This window comes from Furipterus horrens, unplaced genomic scaffold (assembly GCF_987537825.1).
Source record: "Furipterus horrens unplaced genomic scaffold, mFurHor1.1.pri manual_scaffold_10, whole genome shotgun sequence".
Lineage (NCBI taxonomy): Eukaryota > Metazoa > Chordata > Mammalia > Chiroptera > Furipteridae > Furipterus > Furipterus horrens.
In genome coordinates this window covers 64,415,589-64,437,418 of record NW_028327180.1, presented here as the reverse complement: position 1 = coordinate 64,437,418, position 21,830 = coordinate 64,415,589, and the positions used below count along the sequence as shown (strand labels likewise).

Below are 21,830 nucleotides of genomic sequence, written 5' to 3'. Positions count from 1 at the left end.
AGAATTAGATACATGGACTCCCCACAACTTCCTCTCACCTTGAGGATTCTCTTTCTGTAGGTTTTGGTGGGCTCCAATCAGGAATATGTATGTAACAGAGTCTGCTCATGAGGCATAATGAGGTTTTTGAGCTAAAGAAGGGTACGGTTCTCCAACAAAAAATGTTGGTCCTAAGCTGATAATCATGAACAGCTTCTGAGACTGAATGAAGCCAGGTTTTGTAATTTGATGTTGGCCGGGGAAGGAGAGCATGTCTTCACGTGCAGCTGACCTAAATATGGCTCCCCTTCCTAGCCCTTGGACGGGCACTGAGTTACGTAACCCTGAAGACTGTTAGTTTCCTCAACTGCAAAGCCTGAATAATCACACCTTCCACGGTAGGTTATGGTCAAATTAAGCATCATTATTATGATGATGCCTCCATGATGCTTAAAACATGGTAAGCTGTAGGGGACCACTCTTTGTGGTTTCAGGAATTGTAGCACAAGCCGTGAACCTGGCCCCACCGCCTCCCCGGGAAGGCCTCCCTGTTCTCAGCGGAAAACCGAAAGGCTATGTGCCAGACTGGACCGGAGGCCACTCAGAGGGTTCCCATGGCAATTGGGTTTGAAGAATGCATATGATGCTTTAGAACAGCGGTTCTCAACCTGTGGGTCGCGATCCTTTTGGGGGTCGAACGACCCTTTCACAGGGGTGGCCTAAGACCATCGGAAAACACATATATAATTACATATTGTTTTTGTGATTAACCACTATGCTTTAATTATGTTCAATTTGTAACAATGAAAAAACATCCTGCATATCAGATATTTACATTAAAATTCATAACAGTAGCAAAATTACAGTTATGAAGTAGCAACAAAAATAATTTTATGGTTGGGGGTCACCACAACATGAGGAACTGTATTAAAGGGTCACGGCATTAGGAAGGTTGAGAACCACTGCTTTAGAGCTTGCTCGATTTTCTTATTGCTTAGTTAACTATAATCTATCTGTAGCTAAAAATGTATGAAGCCTTGCACCTGATGTCAGCATGACATCAGGATGTTTAGCAGAACCCTGACACAGCCTGGTCACTGTGTTCTCTATAGTGACATCTGTAATCAATAACTGTCAACTGTAACCCAAGCATCTGAAAGCTAATTGAAGATTCATAAGTCTTGACCTTATATCTCCCAAACCCCCTTCCTCACTAAAAGGCACGGGAGACAGAAGTTCTCTGCTCTTCTCCCCTAAAGAGATTAGCCACCTCCCATCCCTCCAGACAAAATACAGCGTCCTGGATAAATGTGTTGTTCTGCCATGGCCATGAAACCTCTGCTGGACAGGGAGTTTCTAACTGAGCTGGGGCGTTGGAGGCAGGACAGCCTCACTAGGCATTTAGCAAGTGATAGCTCTAATTATAAAACACTGAGGACATGGTATGGTATAAAACAATCTTTTGAGCGAGGTAGAGTTCATGCATTTATTCAGCAAATATCTACTGAGCACTTACTAGGTGTGAGGCACGGTGTTCAGTCCAGCGAAAGCAGCAGTTAACAAAATAAAATTCCCTGCTCTTGTCGGCTTATAGTCAAGTAAGAGTGAGACAGGCAATAAAATATATGCATAGTAAATAAACAGATTATATAGCAAGAAAGTGAGAGGGAAAGCAAAGAGTGCTTTGGAGAGAAGCACAAAGCAGGGTGCAGGAAAACAGACACCCAGGAAGTGGTTGAACTTTTTAAAGGATGGTCGTGTTACATCTCATTGAGATAGAGGTATCTGAATAAGACTTTAAGGAAGCAGGGATTTGTGTCTTCCATATCTGCCATTTGAATTTTACCTCTTCTATTTACTTTCTGTGTGATGCTGGGAAAGACATCTTATTTCTGAGTCTCCATCAGATGATCTGTAAAATGGGGGTAGTGGCAGCTCCTCACAAAGTTGTCCCATTTCATAACAATGTATATTAAGTGTCTTGTGCATAAGATTTTTTTAAAACCTGTACGAATAATAGTTAACATTTATTAGGCAATTTCTCTACCTGCCAGGCTCTCTCCTAGGTATTCCATAGGCAGTATCTAATTTTAATCCTTACCGTTCTTCAGTGAGGTAGGTAGCATTCTATTCCAAATTTAAAGATGAGGCATTTTAGGCTCAGGGATTTGAAATGATCTGCATAGCATCACTAAAGGATGAAATGGCCTAGCCAGGACATGAAGCTGGGTCTATCTGACTCCCAAATCTACTAAATCTCTTGCCTCACTTACTAGCTGTGTGATCTTCCACAAATCACCCCCTCAGCCTTCATTTCTCACTGTTTAGGAATTTGTCTTCCCATCAGATGCCTTGATGAGTATCTTAACTCAATCCAGTTTGGCCCATATCCAGGCTGTGCAGTAGGAAAACACAGATGCCTAAACTAAAAAAGGACAAAAAAGCTGCACCCTGCTACACTCAACAAATTGATTTCATCTCTAATCCAAGTTTGATCAGTGGCAGAGGCTGCCTGGTGCCCTCAACTGGGAAGGATTTTAAGGTCACAACTGCTCTGAGCAGGCCACAGTGCCATGATCTATTAGTAAGGTCTGGCATGGATGACAGCAGAGGTCTCTGTGATGCAGAAGTCACTTCAGTTGGTCCCAAATGGAAAATCCAAGTATCCTTGCAAAAGTAACCCACGCACTCATCTTCTTTTGTTAAGGTAGAGAGCAAGTGAACTTCGTTGAAGCCAGTTACCAACGTCGAGAATGTGAACATGAGCTTAGGCGTCATCCTCTCCATTCTCTGGACATTATCGAGTTCTCAACCTCTATCCATCAATTAAAACATCTTTGGAAACATGGTAAAGAAACAAAAGATTGTTTTCAACTACTTTTGAATTGAACATAGAGGATAAACCAAAGATGTTTGCTTGGTCAGAAAGGAATCTGGTTGTCTCTCGGATCACCTAATGAATGACAGCCTAGGAAAGGAAAAGGGAGTGTTTCTCAAACTGCTGATCGAGGGACCCACGTCCATCTCGACAGGCTCCTAGAGCCTCTTGATTGACCTCACAGCATATCAAGGTGACCATAAAACGCCATGCCAACCAGAAAATGTATTGAGGAAGGAGACTCCTTCCTAATGTAGGAGAAGAGGGATTTATGCAGGAACTTGCTAAGAATAACTCCCAGGTACAACAGGCTGCATTACATCAGTCACCTCTTAGTGATCATGAATGGAGGCAGCCTGGGACACTGGTAAAGTGAAGTCAAGGAAAAGCAGCACTCATTCCTGTTCAGCACTGGGGTTCAGTGCAAAGGCTTGAGAGCTTCACACTGACCTGGGTCCCAACTGAGTTTGGGCCACATCTTGCTGCATGACCTCGGGCAAGTCATTTCACCTCTCAGAGCCTCAGAGTCCTTACCTAAAAAGTGAAAATACTGACATAGCTTCCCCCCGAGCATATATTGTGATGATGACATAAAATAAAGAACACAGAGCACCCAGCAGAGGGCCTGCAACACGGTAAAGCCTCTCTCAATGTGAGTTTGCTTACTGTTTTTAAGATGATGAGAGCATGTTTATATTTCCTAGTGAGTGTTTATGCAGGTAATTACTAAAGTGAGTCAGAATTCCCACATGAAATTGGAGAGATGTAGTGGGGAAAGCTGCTAGATAAGAAATCTCATGCTGGCTTTGGCAGCACATACACAAAAATTGGAACAATACAGAGAAGATTAGCATGGCCGCTGCACAAGTCAAGGAACTAGTATGAATGACCCATGGACATGGACAACAGGGTGGGCATTGACTACGGGAGTGGGATGGAGGGAGCATGGGGGGAAAAGGGGACAACTGTAATAGAAAAATAAGAAAAAAATCATTATCAAAAAAAAGAAAGAAAGAAAGAAAGAAAGAAAGAAAGAAAGAAATTTAGTTCTCAATTTGTACTCACTTGTTATTCGCCTTGGGAATTTTACCCCACTTCTCTGAGACTCGGTGGGCGCAGAGCCTAAGACAAGTCCCAGCTTTACCTGTGTGACTCGTCTGGTTTCCTGGTCTGTAAAATGGAGATGATGATAACAACACCAGCTTCCCAGTGAAAATTGACAAAATAAGCTCTCAGAAATGTGAGCAATATTCTTAGCTTTTTAAATAATAATTTATATAATCATTTTATAGTTTAAATTAAAATTCTGAGTGTATTTAAAATACATATCTCTTAGATTTTACCTTGCTTCTTTGCTTCTTGAAGGGGGGAATGGAACCAAGTTATGGTGCACAATTTGCCACTGATATGCAACATGTAGGGATGGGAGAACGGCCTAGACATTGGCCACTGTTAGTCTGGGGGCGACCGGGAGCACAGAGGACACCAGTCAAGGCACCAGAGAAAGGAAAGTTTTTTCCAGGGGTGGGGTGGGGGTGGGAAGCAGTGATGGAGCTGACCCAAGTGATCAGGCCAATTATTTCCCTGTGTTATAGGTCCCTTATCTTGTTGATGACCCTTACAATAAATGATGGCTGCTTTTTGGGGGGTGGGGGGTGGGGTAACGGGGCAGCCTGTGAAAGTTTGAGAATTATATTCTTGTTAATAATTGGTGAGTATTTAGAAGTGAGGTATTTCGTTCTTTCCAGATGGGGGTATGGGAATGAATAACGTGATAAGCATTATTTGGAATCCGTGTAGATGTTGACCTATATTACTTTGGCCCGGACTAGGGCCTGGTGTTAATGCTATTAATTCTGCTTGCTGAGAGATTGTACCTGGGGGCAGGGGTCCTGACTCAAGGGCAGTCTCAAGCATGACGGTGGCATATCCTGCTCTTGGGCAGGGATGTTTAAGAGAGCTGCCATCGATGAACCAGTTAGGCACTGGAGGAGACAGGAAAAAGCCCTGTATAATTGGGGAGGATGGAGAAAATGATCTACTATATCCAAGCAGCTGTGCCGAGAGTCAAGTGTTCATAGGCAGCAGGAGAGGAAGGAATGATGCCGGGTTGAGTGAAAAGGGAGACTTGTGAAGGGATACTTGAGGGTTTTGTAAAAGAAAGGCATGCAGGAACTGGAGGCATGATGGAGATGAATTATTTACAGCCTGATGACTTCAGAGAGAAGAGACAGAGTGAGAAGAGAAGACCTCAACAGTAGCATAGGGAACAAGTTTTAAGGATTCCTGCACAAGAGTAGCCGCTGCAGTGAGAGCTCTTAGGCACGCAGGCCATCCCAGAAAAGGAGAATCTGATGGTTTGGAGAAATAGGCAACTGCCCTGGTCTCAGGTCCATATCCTGTGCTAAGAGACCAAGGGCATAGCCGTCTGGACTATCGGTATAGAGAAGGAAAAGATAAGGGTGTTATAGGTAGGGAAATAGCAGGGGCCGGGCCTGGGGCCTCTCCGAAGCGGCTAAGTGGAAGGACAAGGCCTACAGTCTGTCCAGTGGCTTGTGAAGATTTCCAGAGGTGGCCCAATAGAGGCTTTTGGCTGTAAGACCTAAATTGGGGACCCACACTCAGAAATAGTTGGCCAAGCCGAGCAAGGAGAGGAGCTCTAGCTTGGACTGGGGGAAGGGGGTGCTTGTGATCAGTTCCTCTTGGCGGGCCAAAATGGCTTTGTTTGGGGCAGCGAGGAGTAACCCTAAATAGGTGACCTCGATTTGAGAAAACTGCCCTTTGTCTCTCAAGACTCAGTAGCCCTTGGTGGCAAGAAAATTCAGTAGGGCGACCCTGTGACTTTGAGAGGCTCGAAGGATGGGCTGCAAAGTAGCAGGTCATCTACATATTGTAGGAGGGTGCTGTGGGCTAGCTCTAAATGGGTGAGGTCTGCAGCCAGGGCCTGACCAAAAAAGTGGGGGCTGTCTCGAAATCCCTGGAGAAGGACAGTCCATGTAAGTTGTCGTTTTTCCTGGGTAACTGGATATGTCCACGTAGAGATCAAAAGGTTTTGGGAATTGGGAGAGGGGAATAGTGAAAAAAGCATCTTTTCAGTCTAGAAGTGGGAAATGAGTTGCTGTTGGCGGGAGTCCTGACAGAAGGCTATAAGGATTGGGGACTGTAGGTGTGATGGGGATGGTTGCCTCCCCATTTACTGCTCAAAGGTCCTGCGCCAGCCCATAGGAACCCTTAGGTTTTTTAACTGCTAAGATGGGGGTGTTGGCAGGGGAGTTAGTGACCCGTAGGAGACCTGCAGCAAATAGCCTGTCTACTACCACTGGTTTCAGACCTAGCAATGCCTGAGGGGTTAGTGGGTATTGTTGTTTGCTGGGATAGTTATTTGGGTGTTATAAAGAGACTTGCACTCGTGGATGATGTTTTGCTACTGATGGGTGGTCAGTGTCCCAGATTACAGGATTTACTTGTGCAAGCTTGGGCAGTGTGGGGGTTATATTAGAGAGTGCAGAGATCCCCAGGGAGAGTAGCAGGACCGTAGCCGGTTGCCAAGGTGTTTGTGGAGTGAGGATTGCTGGAAGATGTATGATAGCATGGAGTTTAGTTAGGATGTCTCTGCCTAGTAGAGGAACTGGGCAGGAGGGAGTGAGTCAAAAGAGGTGTGGAAAGGATTGTTGGTCTAGCATGCAGGTTAAAGGAGGGGTACTTTAAGTCGACGGTGTGTTCTGTCTACTTCTACAATAGAGATGGAGGAAGGGGACAAAGATCCCAAATATTCTGGTAGTACTAAGTGCACGGCCCCAGTGTCTAGGAGGAATGAGACTGGCTTACCTGCTGTTGTGGAGCAAGTGCAAGAACCAAACGGTCGGAGACAACCAAATTAGAATTTAAAGAGCCTTTATTAGCTGGCCAGCGACTGCCCACCCATCCACAAGCCGGACTTAGGTGGACAGCCCCAACCTTAGGGATTGGGGGACTTATAAAGCATTTCAGGTGCATTCTTGTTCCTGCAGGGGCAGGAACTTGGACAGAAGTACAGCTTGTATAGACAAAAATTTTCCACTCTTTCCCAGGTCATTGCTCAAAGGAAAAGGTCACTGCTCAAAGGAATAACAGTTAGGTTAAGTTCCCTGTTCTGCTTGGTCAGAGCATGCAACCGCGGGGGTCCTGAGTCCGGGACCCAAGTTCAGCTAATTACCCTACTGGCTGGACATCTGAAAAATACCCTCTAACACCTGCTAACACCATTGTTACCCTCAGTCCAGCTGTGGTGATGGCAAACGCTAGGGCCTCCGAACCCAGGCCTCATCAGTCATCCGAAGTGAGTCCGAGAAGGTCAGAGATGGCGAAATCTGGCTCAAGAACCAAGTTAGAGGCAGGTGCCTGCCCGAGGAAGGTGTTTTATCCCTCAGTGTGAGGCCGATGGACAATCAGCCTTCCAGTGCCCAGTCTGTTTGCGCAGAGGACAGGGACCAGGTAGTGGAGGGGTAGTGCAGGCCTTGGCCCAATGTCATTGATTGCTGCATTGAAAACAAGGTCCTGGGGGAGGCTCTGCTGAGGCAGCCTTTTTCCTCTGGGCCTGACCATTCTGGAGGGCAGTGACTAGCATTAAATACTTAGCCTGATTTCTCTTCTCCTTTTCTTGCTTTCACACCTCCTCTCTATTGTTGAAGACCCAGAAAGCTGTTTTAAATAGGTCTCTGAGGGGCAGGCGGGGGAGGGGGGGCGCGTTCGGGACCACCTTCTAATTTTGAGAGTGTTTTTCCTGATATCAGAGCCAGATTGGGATATGAAATGAGTGTGAAGGTATAGTCTCCCTCCTTCGGTATTGAGGTTGAGGTTGGTATATCTGACCACAGCCTCTGTGAGCTGGCTCCGAAAAGCCACAGGGTTCTCATCAAAGGCCTGGGTTATTTCTTGAATTATATTGTAGCTGACGGCCTTAAGGGTTGCATTCTTCATATCCCCGGTGAGGTAAGTAAGGAGGTGAGACATTTTGGCTAAGTCTGGAGACTGGGGTTGGTAGTTCCAAGCAGGAGGTGCAGATGGGACCACAGTGGGGCCAACATGGTTATCAGGGTTTTGGAAATGCAATTCGTCGGCCTAGGCTATCGCCGCGGCTCAGATGTGCCCCTTTTCCTCTGGAGTGGTGGCTGATGTAAGAATTACATAAACATCTGGTATGTTAGGTCATATGTTTGGGTAAGATATTGGAATTATTTTGTGAATTTAGTAGAGTCAGCCGAAAAGGACCCAAGCTGCTGCTCAATTTGAGCTAGATCTGAGAGGGCAAAGGGTACATGCACCCTCGTGACTCCATCTTGTCCTGCTGCTTTCCTCCAGGGTAGGATAGGTTTGGGCTGGGAAGGACTCTGTGCCCTTGATGGAGTAAAGGGGTGTAGAGGTTGTGGGGGGTGGTGCTGGGGGGGAAGAAGTTGAAAGTTCAGGTGAGTGCATAGGGGAAGAGGAGGGCGGTGGAGCAGCAGGGCGAGGGGCTGGGCCAGGAGCAGCAGTGGGAGAAGCTGCCAGGCCAGAGCCAGGCAGGCAAGGGGACCCAGTAAAGTCTGGGTCCCCTGGCGCAGCTTAGGAGGGAGGGTGACCTGCCAGATCAAAGTCCATGGAGGAGAAGAAGGATGAGAAGGAAGAGCCAGGGAGCAGAACCTGGTGTGGGAATGGGACGCTCACCAGGTGCTTTTTCGTTAAACGATAGAATCTGGAAAGAGGTGTAAGACTGACAGAGAGAGGTGTAAGACTGACAGAGAGAGGGGTGCCTGCGAAATATCCAAAACGCTTGGACATAGGGCATCTCAGCCCACTTGCCCTTAGGCCAAATGAGATTATCAAGAACTAGGAGGACGTTATAATCAAAGGTCCCATTCTCGGGACATTGGCTTTGATTGTCTAGTTTCTGTTTGGGCCAGGCCACCTTAGAGAGGAATATTAATTTTTTTGGTTTGACTTCACTGCCCAGATCGAGGGCTTTCAAATTCCTCATTAAACAGCCAAGAGGCGAGTCTTTAGGTAAAAGTGACTGGCCGGGACCCATAGTGAGGGCCATGTGGAGGCTCAGGCCGAGTAAATAGGGGACCGCGAGGGGAGTCAGGCACCCCGAGGCCCCTCTACAGTCCGAGAGAGAACAAGAGCGGGCTGAGAAATGGGCGTCCCAGACCTAGTTTGTCTCAGCAGAAGAAAAAGTCCGAGTTAGTTCGAGTGGAGCGAGTGAGCGATAGAGCAGAGTGGTTCTGTGGTTGTGTCTCAGACACCAGTGGCCCTTCCAGCATGGCTGACCAACTGACTGAAGAGCAGATTGCAGAATTCAAAGAGGCTTTTTCACTATTTGACAATGATGGTGATGGAACCATTACAGCAAATGAGTTGCAAACTGCAATGAGGTCTCTTGGGCAGAATCCCTCAGAAGCAGAGTTACAGGACATGATTAATGAGTGGGTGCTGATGGTAATGGCACAACTGACTTCCCAGAATTTCTGACAATGATGGCTAGAGAAACGAAAGCCGCAGGCAGTGAAGAAGAAATTAGAGGAGCATCCCCTGTGTTTGGTAAGGATGGCAATGGCTACATTAGTGCAGCAGAGCTTCACCATGTGATGACAAACCTTGGAGAGAAGTTAACAGATGAAGAGGTTGGTGAAGTGATCAGGGAAGCAGATATTGATGGTGATGGTCAAGTAAACTCTGAAGAGTTTCTACAAATAATGGCAGCAAAATGAAGACATTGTACAAAATGTGTTAAATTTCTTGTACAAAATTGTTTATCTGCCTTTCCTTTGTTTGTAATGCATCTGTAAAAGGTTTCCCCTACTGTCAAAAACATATGCATGAATAGTAATTAGGACTTCATTCCTCCATGTTTTCTTCCCTTATTGTCATTGTCCTGAATCTTTATCTTTGAAAATTGATCAAGTGGCAAGTTGCACGCGGCTTACTCTGGATGTATCTAATCCTTCTGCACATGTAAACCGGTGGAGTTGGTCGAATGAGGGAACATCTGGGTTATGTCTTTTAAGCAGTTTCCTTTAGGAACTGTCAGCATATTGTTGTTGGAGTGTGGAGTTGTAAGTCCGCGTGGCCTATGGACAGTCAACAATATGTACTTAAAAGTTGCACTATTGCAAAATGGGTGTATTATCCAGGTACTCGTACACTATTTTTCTGTCCTGCTGGTCCTGTACCAGAAACATTTTCTTTTATTGTTACTTGCTTTTTAAACTTTGTTTAGCCACTTAAAGAAAACCTACTTGTGGAACAATTTGCCTCAAATCCATTCCAAGTGATGTATTTGTTTTCCAATAAAAAGAATTTTACCCCCCTCCCCAAAAGAAAAAGTCCTTTGTATGCACCAGGAGGGAACTGCTGATCTAGCACTAGGATTTCCGAAGAGGCCACCAGAGGCCTAGTCAGTAGAGAGCCGAGTTCCCTGAGAGGCTCTCACTCACCCGTCAATAAGTTGTGATGGTGGTGATGTCTGGACGTCCTGACAAGGGCAGAGCTGAGGTGTCGTAAGTCCCAGGCGCTCCTCCTGTGTCTCTTGCCCCGGCCTCGCCGATAGTTCGGAGGGGGTCCCAATTCTATGAGACCAAGGCCCCAGGAACTGGGTTACCCCTCCTCACAGGGGGGACCAAAAATGTTAGTCTGGCAGAGACCAGGAGCACAGAGAGAGGTGGGGTTGAGCAGAGAGAACAGGAACCAAGGCACCAGAGAAAGAAAGGTTTTATTAGGGGGCGGGGGCAGAGGGGGGACAGGGATGGAGCTGACCCAAGTGATCAGCCTGTCTCTAGGGAGTTAGGGTGTTGTTTTTATACAAGGAAACCGCGAGGGCCTTAGACTACACGGGAGGCGGGTGTGTGCATCTCTAATTGGTCCCAGCCGGTCTGTAGCCTACTTACTGTTTTCTGATTGGTGAGACCTTTGTGGGGGGACTGTTGGAAAGTTCTTGCTTGTTGGTTCAGAAACATCCCCCAGAGCTGCCTCCTCCTCTGCACCCTGGAACAAGCCAGCAAGAGGGAGTCTGCTCTCTAGGAGAAGGCACAGTATTTATTGAGCTCCTTCTCTTCTTCGGCATTTTCTCGGTTTTTTTTGTTGTTGTTGTTTTTGGTTTTTTGCCTTGTATCGGTGGTTATCAGCTGTAGCAAATTGGATTATTGTTCTCACTCTACATCCTCCCTCGGTGGCATTATATATCTAAACTCTTTGCCATGTGGCTTGTGGGTGGAGTCCACTTCCTTGCCCCTTTGGTTCCAAGCTTAGTCATGTGACTTGCCTTTGCCAATGAACTGTGGAACGACGGGGAAGTGATACAGTTCAGCTTCAGGAGGCATCACATTTTTATGGCCTCTTGCATTCCTGCCATTACCATAACCAAGGAATGCCCAAAGAGCTGCTGGTGTGCCAGAATGAGACACACAGCCTAGAGTGCCTGGATAGAGAGTTCACACTCGACTGAAATTGTCCAAACCTTTGCCCATCTGGCAGACACAGACGTGGAAAAACAAGTTTGGTATTGTAAATCATGGAGATTTGGGTGTTGTTTCACAGCATTATTGTGGCAGTAGCTGACCAATATATCAAATGTGCCTCAGAAGCACTTGGGGAACTTTGAAACAATGCTGATGCCTAAGCCCCATCCTAGAGATTCTGAATGAGTTGATCTGAGGTTACCCAATGCACCTACCCAATGATTCTAATGTGAAGTCAGGGTGAAAACCACCAATCTGTGTGATCACATTGAACCTTCTCTACAATCTTGTGAGGTAGGGCTTACCCACCCCACTTTATGGATGAAGAATCTGAGGGCCAAGGAAAGGAGTAGTTTGGAACTATGAGCCTACTTTCTCGACTGATCTCTGTATAGGCAGAATTCTAAGATGGCCCCCCAAGACTCCCACCAGCTGATGTATACACCCTGTACTCTCCCGTCCAGTGTAGGTGAGACCTGTCATATGAGGGATGTCACTCTCTTGATGAGCTGGCATTATATGGAAAAGGTGAAGGAATTTGTAGATGTCATTAAGGTTACTAATTAGTTGTCTTCAAGTTCATCAAAAGGCAAATTACCTTGGGTGGACCTGACTTAACCAGAGAGGACCTAAAGGTCAGAGATGAAAGAAGTAAGACCCAAATAGCAGAGACACACCCTTGTTGGCCTTGAAGATTCAAACTGCCATGGGTTACTGAGCCATAAAGAAGAGTGAAGTTTTGATATGTGCTACAACGTGGATGGACCCTGAAAACATTATGCTAAGTCAAAGAAGCCAGACACACAAGGATAAATACTATGTAATTTCATTTATATTAGGTAGCAGAAATAAGAAATAAAGGTTACCAGGGGTTATCAGTGGTGGTATTTACATAACATTGTGAACACATTCAATGTCACTGAATTGTGCACTTAGGGGTGCTTAAAATAATGAGTATTGTATTATGAATATTTTATCATGAGAAAAGAGTCTGAGGGAAAAAGTAATATTTCAGAGAGTTTTAACAATTAGTGAAAAGCTCACAATCTAACATCAGGAGAGAAGATTGTAAGAGAAAATACTGTTAAAAAATTAAATATTAGTACTTTATCTGTGTAGAAAACAACTAAACCAGACCTCGGACAAATTGTTATTGAGTTAGATTTGTTTTTGTTTTGTTTTATTTTGTTTTTAAACCTATCTGGAGACACATTCACAACTAAATAACAAAAGGTGAAAGAGGTCTTGAAATTAGCCTTTAGACCAAAGAAAAACTAATTTATTAACATTCTTGTCCTTTTGCCCATTCCATGTTGTCTTATTTCAACATGGATATCTGACCAAATCAAGTCTGCACATGCATTTAATGGCATTAAAGCAAAAACTTAAAAGAGAATGGAGGCAGAGGGACTCTTAATGAAGAAATCCATTAGACTGACCCTCAAACTTGAAGGGAGTGCTGGTTTCCAAAGTCAAGAGGATTCCGCATGAGCCTTAGAAATAGAAACTCTTTTCCCCAAAATATATAGCTTAATCCTGTTTAGTGTTAAAAATGTGTAATTATTAGAAACATGTTTGAAAAGGCAACGCAGCTGGCTGTTAAGGACAATTGCCTTTGGGAAATGGAACTATTACCCACTTTTACCAGTTCATAGAAATCACTCCGGTGAGCTTTTAAAGGATTCCTGTACTCAGCCCTCACCCTCTAAGATTCTGACTTCAGTATACAGAATTATTGTTCTATATACTTATTATCTGGGTAATTCTTAAAACTGTTAAGCACCCAGAAACAATGATTTCTAGAACAGTAAGATGACCGACTTATTTTACACCAGACTAAATCAATCCAAGCTGAAGCATATCTGCAAAGGAAAGGAAATGTGAGCTGATAACCTGCACTCCAGATTTTGACAGCTATCACCTCACACTCAGCTTGTCAACAACATGGGGTAAATGAAGGGTTTGCCATCCTCTCTAAACTAACCAAACTACAACCCAAGAGACAGGCAAATAGTCCTGTGAGATGGCAGCAAGGCAAACAGAAAACAAATGGTCGCTCAAACACTGCCGGGCTAGACTCACTCCTACCATTTACCTTTCAATCCCAGTGAGGTTCGGAAGTGACCAGCATTTCGTCGGAAGTTAGAATTAACGGAGCACACTTTTACCAACATCTTCAGTTAGCAACAATTACGGCATCGGTGGTAACAATTCAAAGGTGAGACTTCAGATCTCAGACAAAATTTTGCCTTGCCCTCAACCCATGGAACTGGTTTATAAGATTTCAAATACATACAAAAGTCAGAGGGACACAGACCCCCCCAGCTAACTTTATCACGAGAACCACTGAAGCCTAATGAAGAGAAGAGGCATATACAGAAAACACACAGTCCCCAAACCTCATTACCCAAGACTGTTTCAGGTGATCCTGCATTTGACCCTGATGCTTTTAAGACAAGCACCTAATAGTCTTCATACATTTAGATAAAGCCAGATTCCATCATTTTAGTCACTTATTACCACACTGACAAGGAAACAGTTTCATAGTGCTTACAGGACTCCTCTCTGATGAGTAGAGAATTGTCATTTCTAAAACTGATGACAACAACTGACCGCAAACAGACTTATGACTCTAGTTGCTAAAATCAACTCCTTCATCTTGTCTTCCACTTCCCTGAAGGCATGAAATCAGACATCTAAAGTGAGAGGTTGGACCCTGGCCAGGTAGCTCAGTTGGTTAGAGTGTCACCCTAGTATGCCAAGGTTGCAGGTTCGATCCCCAATCAGGGCATATGCAAGAGTCAACCAATGAATTCATAAAAAGGTGAAACAACAAAGCGATGTTTCTCTCTCCCTCTCCTTTTCTCACTCCTTCTGAAATCAAATAATAAAAAAAAATTTTTTTAATACTAAAAAATAGTGAGAAATTGGCTCTTATCTCTACATCCAGGCAACAGGCAGTTCAAGTTTGAAGGGACAGTCAGGCCTCGGACCCAGAGATAAAATTCAGAGTACTGTTTTTGAAATGTTTTATAGACAACTTGCTAGGATATACATGTGAATAACTTAGGGGTAAAATCTGTCCTCCTTTCTCTTACAGGAGATAGAAATGAGATGATCTGATTGAAATTTTGGGAAAGCAGACAAGAAAGTCAAGTTCCTGGGAGAAGCAAGTTCTCTGCTGAAAATTTTAAATTCTAAAGCGGTGGTTTCTAAATCCTGGCTACACAACAGAATCCCTTGCAGAGACTTTTAAAGCTGTGGATGTCAGTGCCCAAGGGCCAAGCCGAGACCAAAAGAATTGCTAGGGAAGGGCCTCACATATCACTACTTTCAAAAAAGGTCCTTAGGGGCCCAGAGGTCTGAGAGGGGGGAAACATAAACTATTTCCCTCAGCCCAAACTAAATATAATGGGCACACCTTCCTCCAAAGAAGCCCTTTTTTTTTTTTTCCTAATGTGGAACATTGAAAAATTAATCCCTGCCTTTTGTCATCTAGTAGTTATGGATTGAATGATGTCTTTTAACCCTTTTTGCCAAATCTGTTGCCCCCAGTACACAACAAGGATGCCAGCCTGTTAAACCAAGCACGCCATTGTCCGGAGACAGCCAACTGACCTGGAGTCTGCACGATCCTTCCCCATGTGGGAAGGCCACCCTCCCCTCCACACCCCCACTATTATTAGGGATTTCTGGACCCAAGGGTAGGTAAGATGACGACCATGTCCAGCTTGAAGCAGCTAGAGGAGCTTGAGACCTTCGCCCATTGTCCTTTACAAGATTACAAAGGGTCTTAATATCTGAGAGGGAGGGATAGATATTTTTTACGAACCATGGGTATGGACTTGGGGGGGGGATTGCTGGGGGAGGGAGATGCTGGGTGGAGGGGAGTAAAGGGGAGAAAATTGGAACTATTGTAACAATATAATCAATAAAGAAAAGCTGGGGGGGGGGGGGAGGTCCTTAGGAAATTCTAATGCACAGCCAGAGCTGAGAACAACTAACTGCAAAGAACTACTGTCAAGACATGTTCTGAAAGGGACAAGACCACCAGTCAGTTCAATGGCTCCAATCCAGAACTCAGGACCCCAGAATCAACAAGAGACTTGAGAACTTAATCCAGTGTCTCAGTTATTCCACATTCCCCTAATTGAAAGGTCTCTACCATATAACAGTAAGCATATCTCAGTCTCTTCCCTCCATTACCAAATTAAAGGCCATCTATTTTTCTGTTATATACTTGGGCATCATCAGTATTTCTAGCTCTAGAGCTGACAGGTGGCACAGCCTAGAGGCCAGAAGATCAGCCCAGAAGTTTCTATTGCTGATTCATGCTGTAATCACAAGCAAGTCCCTTACCCCATCAGACTGTGGTTCACATAGCCTCACAACAGAATGAACTGACAACAAATTGAATCCAGCTGAAATTAGTAATTATGAATGAAAGAGAGAGGTGTTCTCAGGAAAGATATATGTGCCAGTAAGTTAGTTAGCTGCTTGCTAAGTGAAATTATACTAAGTACATCTATAAAGAGTGCCTAGAACATCTTAAGAATTCACTTGGACAAATCACTCTAACCCCTCTAAGCTTTGGTTTTCTTGCCTGTCAAATAGAGCTAATCCTCTACCTGTCCTCCTCATAGGGTTGTGACGATTAAGAGAAAACATGTGTGAAATGCCTACCACAGTGCTTGGCACACAGTTGCCATCATTATCTGAAGGCCTGCTATTAATAAATCTACATCATTCCAGTCAAGAACATCCACTAGATTCCCAACCAAGGACTCCAGCCAACGGGTCTGGAAAGTCTTATAACTTCTCCAAGTGGTTTTTATTGACAGACTCAAGTCACCTCAATTTTCAAAGCCATCAAAACCTCCAGGCCCAGCCCTGGCTGGTGCAGCTCAGTGGAATGAGCGGCCAGCAAACCAGAAGGTGGCCAATTTGATTCCCAGTCAGGGTTACTGGCCAGGTCCCCAGTGGGGGGCAAGAGGCAAGTAGTCGATGTTTCTCTCCCTCTCTTTCTCCCTCCCTTCCCCCCTCTCTCTAGAAGTACATAAAATCTTTTTCTTTAAGAAACTAGCCAATATCCAGAGTTTCCTAAGCCATTTTTCATCTCTTCCTACTCCACCTTTGAATCTGTTCCTAAATGCAAGCAGTGGCTTATGAATAAAGAACTTTGTATTTAGCTACAAATCTTCCTTTTTGCGAAGAGAAAATACATAGCAGTAGTCAGAAGGTAGGCGCTCTTCAGGGCAACTTCAGCCAAGCAAGCTTTCTAACGAGCACATTAAACAAATATTAATGATGCCAGAGGGCAGGCACACTTGTGTACTTCATATATCCTAGGAAAAAGTCCTTTACATAAATTTTGATTTTCTTCCTCAGAAGCTTTCAATTAAGAAGGTAAACAAGTATTTTAAGAGTGCTCCCATAGTATTTACTTGTTAAAAAAAAGAAGGAAACAGAAAATCAGAAGTCAGTGGGGAGTGACTGTGGGAGCAGGGTGGGAGGGCAGGGCAGGGAAGAGCAAGTGGGGGTGGGTGAGTGGGGGGGGCAACAACAACAACAAAAAGTCACTTTAGTCAAAACCAACACAACCATTAGTATTTATTTACTCTAGACATATCTGTTAGAAATGTTAACACTGACAAATATTTGCTTTGGTCACACTACAACAGAATTCGACATCACCCTGGGAGGTAATCAAAGTTAGTTCCACTAATCAACATATTCCTAGCCAGTTGGGAACAATGAATAAAGTGCCTTAAGTACCTTCGTTTTGCTGGGGTATTTTTTTGTTTTCGTTTTTGGTTTTTTTTTTTTTACAGTGTTTGGGTTCCGTCTGCGGCGTCTGGAGGGGCGGTGGGAGCTGCGGCCTTGGCGGAAGCAGTGGCGACGGTGGGAGCGGCGTCGGCGGCGTCGGCGGGCGCTGCGGTGGGAGCGGGGGCGGCAACGTTGACCGTAGGGGCGGTGGTGGGATAGGCAGGCGCGGCGGCCGTCGGAGCGGAGAGGCCGCAGCCGGGACCCCGGTTCGTTGCGTTCGGGGCCGGCAGGGGTCGGTGACAGCAACGGTTCAGGGCTTTCATGGCCGCAGTTTTACTTGTTTCCTTGCTCTGCTTCTCAAATTGGGAGAAGCGGCGAGCGGGGCGGTCGAGCCAGCTGGTGGCAGTGACGGAGATGGAAGAGGAGGCCGGCGCTCGAGGTGCTGGCCGGAGGCTGCGGGAAACAGGGGGGCGACGGAGGGTGAGAGAGCCACCCCCCCCCCCCCCACCACCACCACCACCACCACCGGCCTTGACAGGCAGGCTCTCCCGCCGCGGGGCAGGGGAGAGGGCTGGCTGCCTCGGTGTTGGAGGCCCAGCTACTGACACTCGCCTCTGGGCGGAGGCCGATTAGTTCCTGGAAAGCCGACGAGACGCCAAACAGCCAGGTATGTATTTTTATCATTGGTTTTATTATTGTTCTGGTGTGAAATGAAATGCTTATTTTAGATTTTTCCCCAAAAGGCCCTTAAATAACGCTTAGACTAGTGTGCCTCAAACTATCTATGGTAAAGGGCCAGCTTTATTTTTTCCCCAGTACATGATGGACTGAGATGTGGTCCCATGTGCATGAGTAGTCCCAGCTCGCTTCACAAGCAACTCACCACTGAGTTTCAACAACACATATATGTTATTTCAGTGTCTGATTGATAGACTCCTGGATTGTTAACAAACAGCTCAGAGCCCACACTTTGAATAGCACTTAAAGACAAGCAAAGCCCTCACCTGCCATAGCTATAATCCTGGGTAGAGTCCAAAGATGACCTTCAGACACCTGCACATCAGCCACATTGTACTTCTTTCTGTTCTCAGATTTCCTAAAGACATAAGTGAGGCAGGAAAAGGCTTGTGATTGTTGGAGATTTAGCATCCACGGTGGAATCCCACAGGAGACTGGGAACCACAGTGGATTGACTATGAAGTTCTGGAGGTGTACATTTCAGAACCCTCATGGGATGCACCTGCTAAATCATTATGAGCTGCCATACCTAAGTTTTATTAATAATGTTTCAAATTTTCTTTAAATTAAAGTTGACATATCGTACTATTACATTAGTTTCAGGTGTACATTAGAGTAATTAGACATTTATATAACTTATGAAGTGATTACCTCAATGAATCTAGTACCCATCTGACACCATACAGTTTTTACAATATTATTGATGACATTCCCTATGCTGTATTTACATCCCTATGGCTATTTTGTAACTACAATTTGTCCTCCTTCATCTCTCCACCTTTCCCACGTATCCTCACAACCCCCCTCCCATCTGATAACCATGAAGATATTCTATGTATCTATTAGTCTGTTTCTGTTCTGCTGTTCATTTGTTTCATAGTTTCCACATGTAAGTGAAATCATATGGTATTTTTTTTCTCTGACTTATTTCACTCAGTACAATACTCTAGGTCCAATCATGTTGTTGCAGCTGGTAAGATTTTATGTTTTTTTTATAGCTGAGACATATTTCATTATATTATACATGAACCACCACTTTATCCATATCTCTTTTTTTAAGTACATTTTATTGATTATGTTATTACAGTAGTTCCAATTTTTCTCCTCTTTGCTCCCCTCTGCCCAGTACCCCCCTTCCCTCCAGCAATCCCACCCCTCTTAGTTCATGTCCATGGGTCGTGCATATAAGTTTGGCTTCACCCTTTCCTCTATGATTTTTAACTTCCTCCTGTCTATTTTGTACCAACCGATTATGCTTCTTGATCCCTGCACCATATCCCCATTTCACTCCGTCCCCCTCGTAGCTGATAACCCTCCAAATGACCCCCATACCTATGATTCTGTTCCGATTCTGGTTTCTTAGTTGGATTTTGTTCTCATTTTTGATTCAGTTGTTGATAGTTCTGAGTTTGTTTTCATTTTAGTGTTCATAGTTTTGATCTTCTTTCTCTTAAGTAAGTCCCTTTGATTTCATATAATAATGGTTTGGTGATGATGAGCTCCTTTAGCTTTACCTTGTCTGGGAAGCACTTCATCTGCCCTTCCATTCCAAATGATAGTTTTTCTGGATAGAGTCATCCTGGTTGCAGGTTGCCTTTCATCACATTGAATACTGCTTGCCAGTCCCTTCCTGCCTGCAGTGTCCTCTGAGAAATCAGCTGATAGTCCTATAGGCACCCCCCTGTAGGCAACTCTCCACCTCTCTCTTGCTGTCCCCAGGACTCTCTCTTTATCCTTCACCTTTGGCATCTCAGTCATGATGCATCCTGGTGTGGTCCCCTCTGGGTCCAGCTCGCTCGGGATTCTCCATGCTTCCCGGACCTGTATGTACAGTTTCTTTGCAAAATTTGGGAAGTTTTCCTCATTTTTTTCTATTCTTGCTTCCTCATTCTGCACTGGCTGACTGTTTTTTTCTTCCTTATGTTTCAAATCATTGATTTGAAGCCTGGTTTCCTTCCCTTCACCATTGGTTTTGTGTGGATTTTCCTTCGTTTCACTTAGCATAGCCTTCACTTCTTCTCTTATGTGTTTGCCGTACTCAAGCATATCTGTCAAGCCTGTGAGCATCTTTATCACCAGTGTTTTGAATTCTGTATCTGTTAGGTTGTTTATCTCCTCATCTGTTAGGTTGGCTATCTCCTTGTCGCTTAGTTCTCCCACTGGAACCTTGATCCGTTCCCCTTTTTGGGCCATACTTCTCTGTCTCCTCATTTTGATAGGCTCCTGTGTTTGCCTCCATGTCCCAGGTAGAGCTGTCGCTCCTGTTACGTTATAAGGGGCGGAGCCTTCAGTACAGGGCGAACTGTTTCACCATGTTGTGGCGCTGTATGTGGGGGAGAGGTCTGAGAGGGAACAATGCCGCTTGCCCAGCACTCGCCCCTTTTCCAGGCATCTCTCCCACTTCTGCTTCGGACTGGCGCCCCTCTAGCTGCTGCCCTGGCTGTCGTTCCCAGAGTGGGTGGGTCTGCAGATGTTCTAGGACTGTGGGGGCCCTTTAAACAAGCAGACTCTGCTGAGAGACCAGTAGTTTCTGCCTCCACCCCAAGCCCCACTGGTCTGCACAGTCAGAAGCAATGGGGCTTGATTTTCCCGTGAGCTACGAGGTCCGGCGAGGAGCTGGGAATGCTCCCCAGGGGTCCCTCCGAACTTTTTAAAATGTGTAACTGCGCTTTCTGCCAGCCTGCTGCTGCTGCCACCACCACATCGCTTCCTCTCCGCCCTGGCTCCGGCCCTCCTACCTGTCTGTATGAGTATTCCTTCTTTATATCTTTGTTTGCTGGACTTCCATGTAGTTTGATTTTCTGGAACTTCTGATTGTTTCTAGTTCTGATGTAGTTGTATTCCTTCTTAGTTGTGGAGGGAGATGCAGCGTGTCTGTCTATGCCTCCATCTTGGCCAGAAGCCTCTCTATATCTCTTGATGTACACTTAGGTTGCTTTTATATATTGGTTATTGTAAATAATGCTCCAGTAAATATATGGGAGCATATGTCTTTTCTAATTAGTATTTTGAGTTTCTTCAGATAAATACCCAGAAGTGAAATTGCTGGTTACTTCTTTGTCTCTCGTTAAGCCTTTGTTTTAAAGTCTATTTTGTCTGGTATAAGTATTGCTCTCATAGTTTTTTCTGTTTTCCATTTTCATGAAATATCTTTTTCCATATATTTACTTCCAATCTGTGTGTGTCTTTCAATCTGAAGTGAATCCTTTATAGACAGCATGTGTAAGGGTCCTGTTTAGTCACTTATTCAGTCACTGCATGTCTTTTGATTGCAGCATTTAAACCATTAACTATTAAAATAATTGTTAATTGATATGTACTTATTGCCATTTTATTATTTCTATTTTTGATCTATTTGTATTCTTCTTCAAGAAGATTCTAGTATTTCTTGTCCTACTGGTTTGGTGGCGATGAACTCTTCTGCTTATCTTGAAAGCTCTTTATCTGCCCATCGATTCTAAATAATAGTTTTGCTGGGGAGAGTAATCTTCATTGCAGATCCTTGCTTTTAATGTATTTGAATATTTCTTGCCAATCCCTTCTGACCTGCAAATTTTCTGTTGAGAAATCAGCTGACAGTCTTATGGGAGCTGCCTTGTAAATAAGTAACTGCTTTTCTCTTGCTCCTTTTCATATTCTCTCTTTGTCTTTAACTTTTGACTTTGTAATTATGATGTGTTGTGGTGTAGGCCTCTGAGTTGAGGACTCTCTGTACCTTCTGGACTTGAATGTCTATTTCTTTCACCAGATAGGGAAGTTTCCATCATTTTTAAAAATAGGTTTTCAGTTGTTTTGCTCTCTCTCTCGTCCTTCCACCACCCCCATGATGCGAATGTTGGCGTACTTGAAGTTGTCTAAGGGGTTCCCCAAACTATTCTCATTTGGTGGGGGGGGGGGGTGCTTCTTTTGCTCCTCTAATTGGGTGTTTTCTGCTTCCTTATCATCCAAATTGTCCATTTCATCCTTTGCTTTTTCTGCTCTGCTGTTGATTCCCTATC

The 21,830-nt window shown here is 44.7% G+C and overlaps 2 pseudogenes; both read left to right on the top strand.

Moving 5' to 3' along the window:
- The first annotated feature begins 3,654 nt into the window (after positions 1–3,654).
- On the top strand, positions 3,655–3,725 carry LOC150000516 (U6 spliceosomal RNA; annotated as a pseudogene).
- A 5,400-nt stretch (positions 3,726–9,125) lies between these two features.
- LOC150000515 (calmodulin pseudogene) lies at positions 9,126–9,582 on the top strand (annotated as a pseudogene).
- Positions 9,583–21,830: the final 12,248 nt, after the last annotated feature.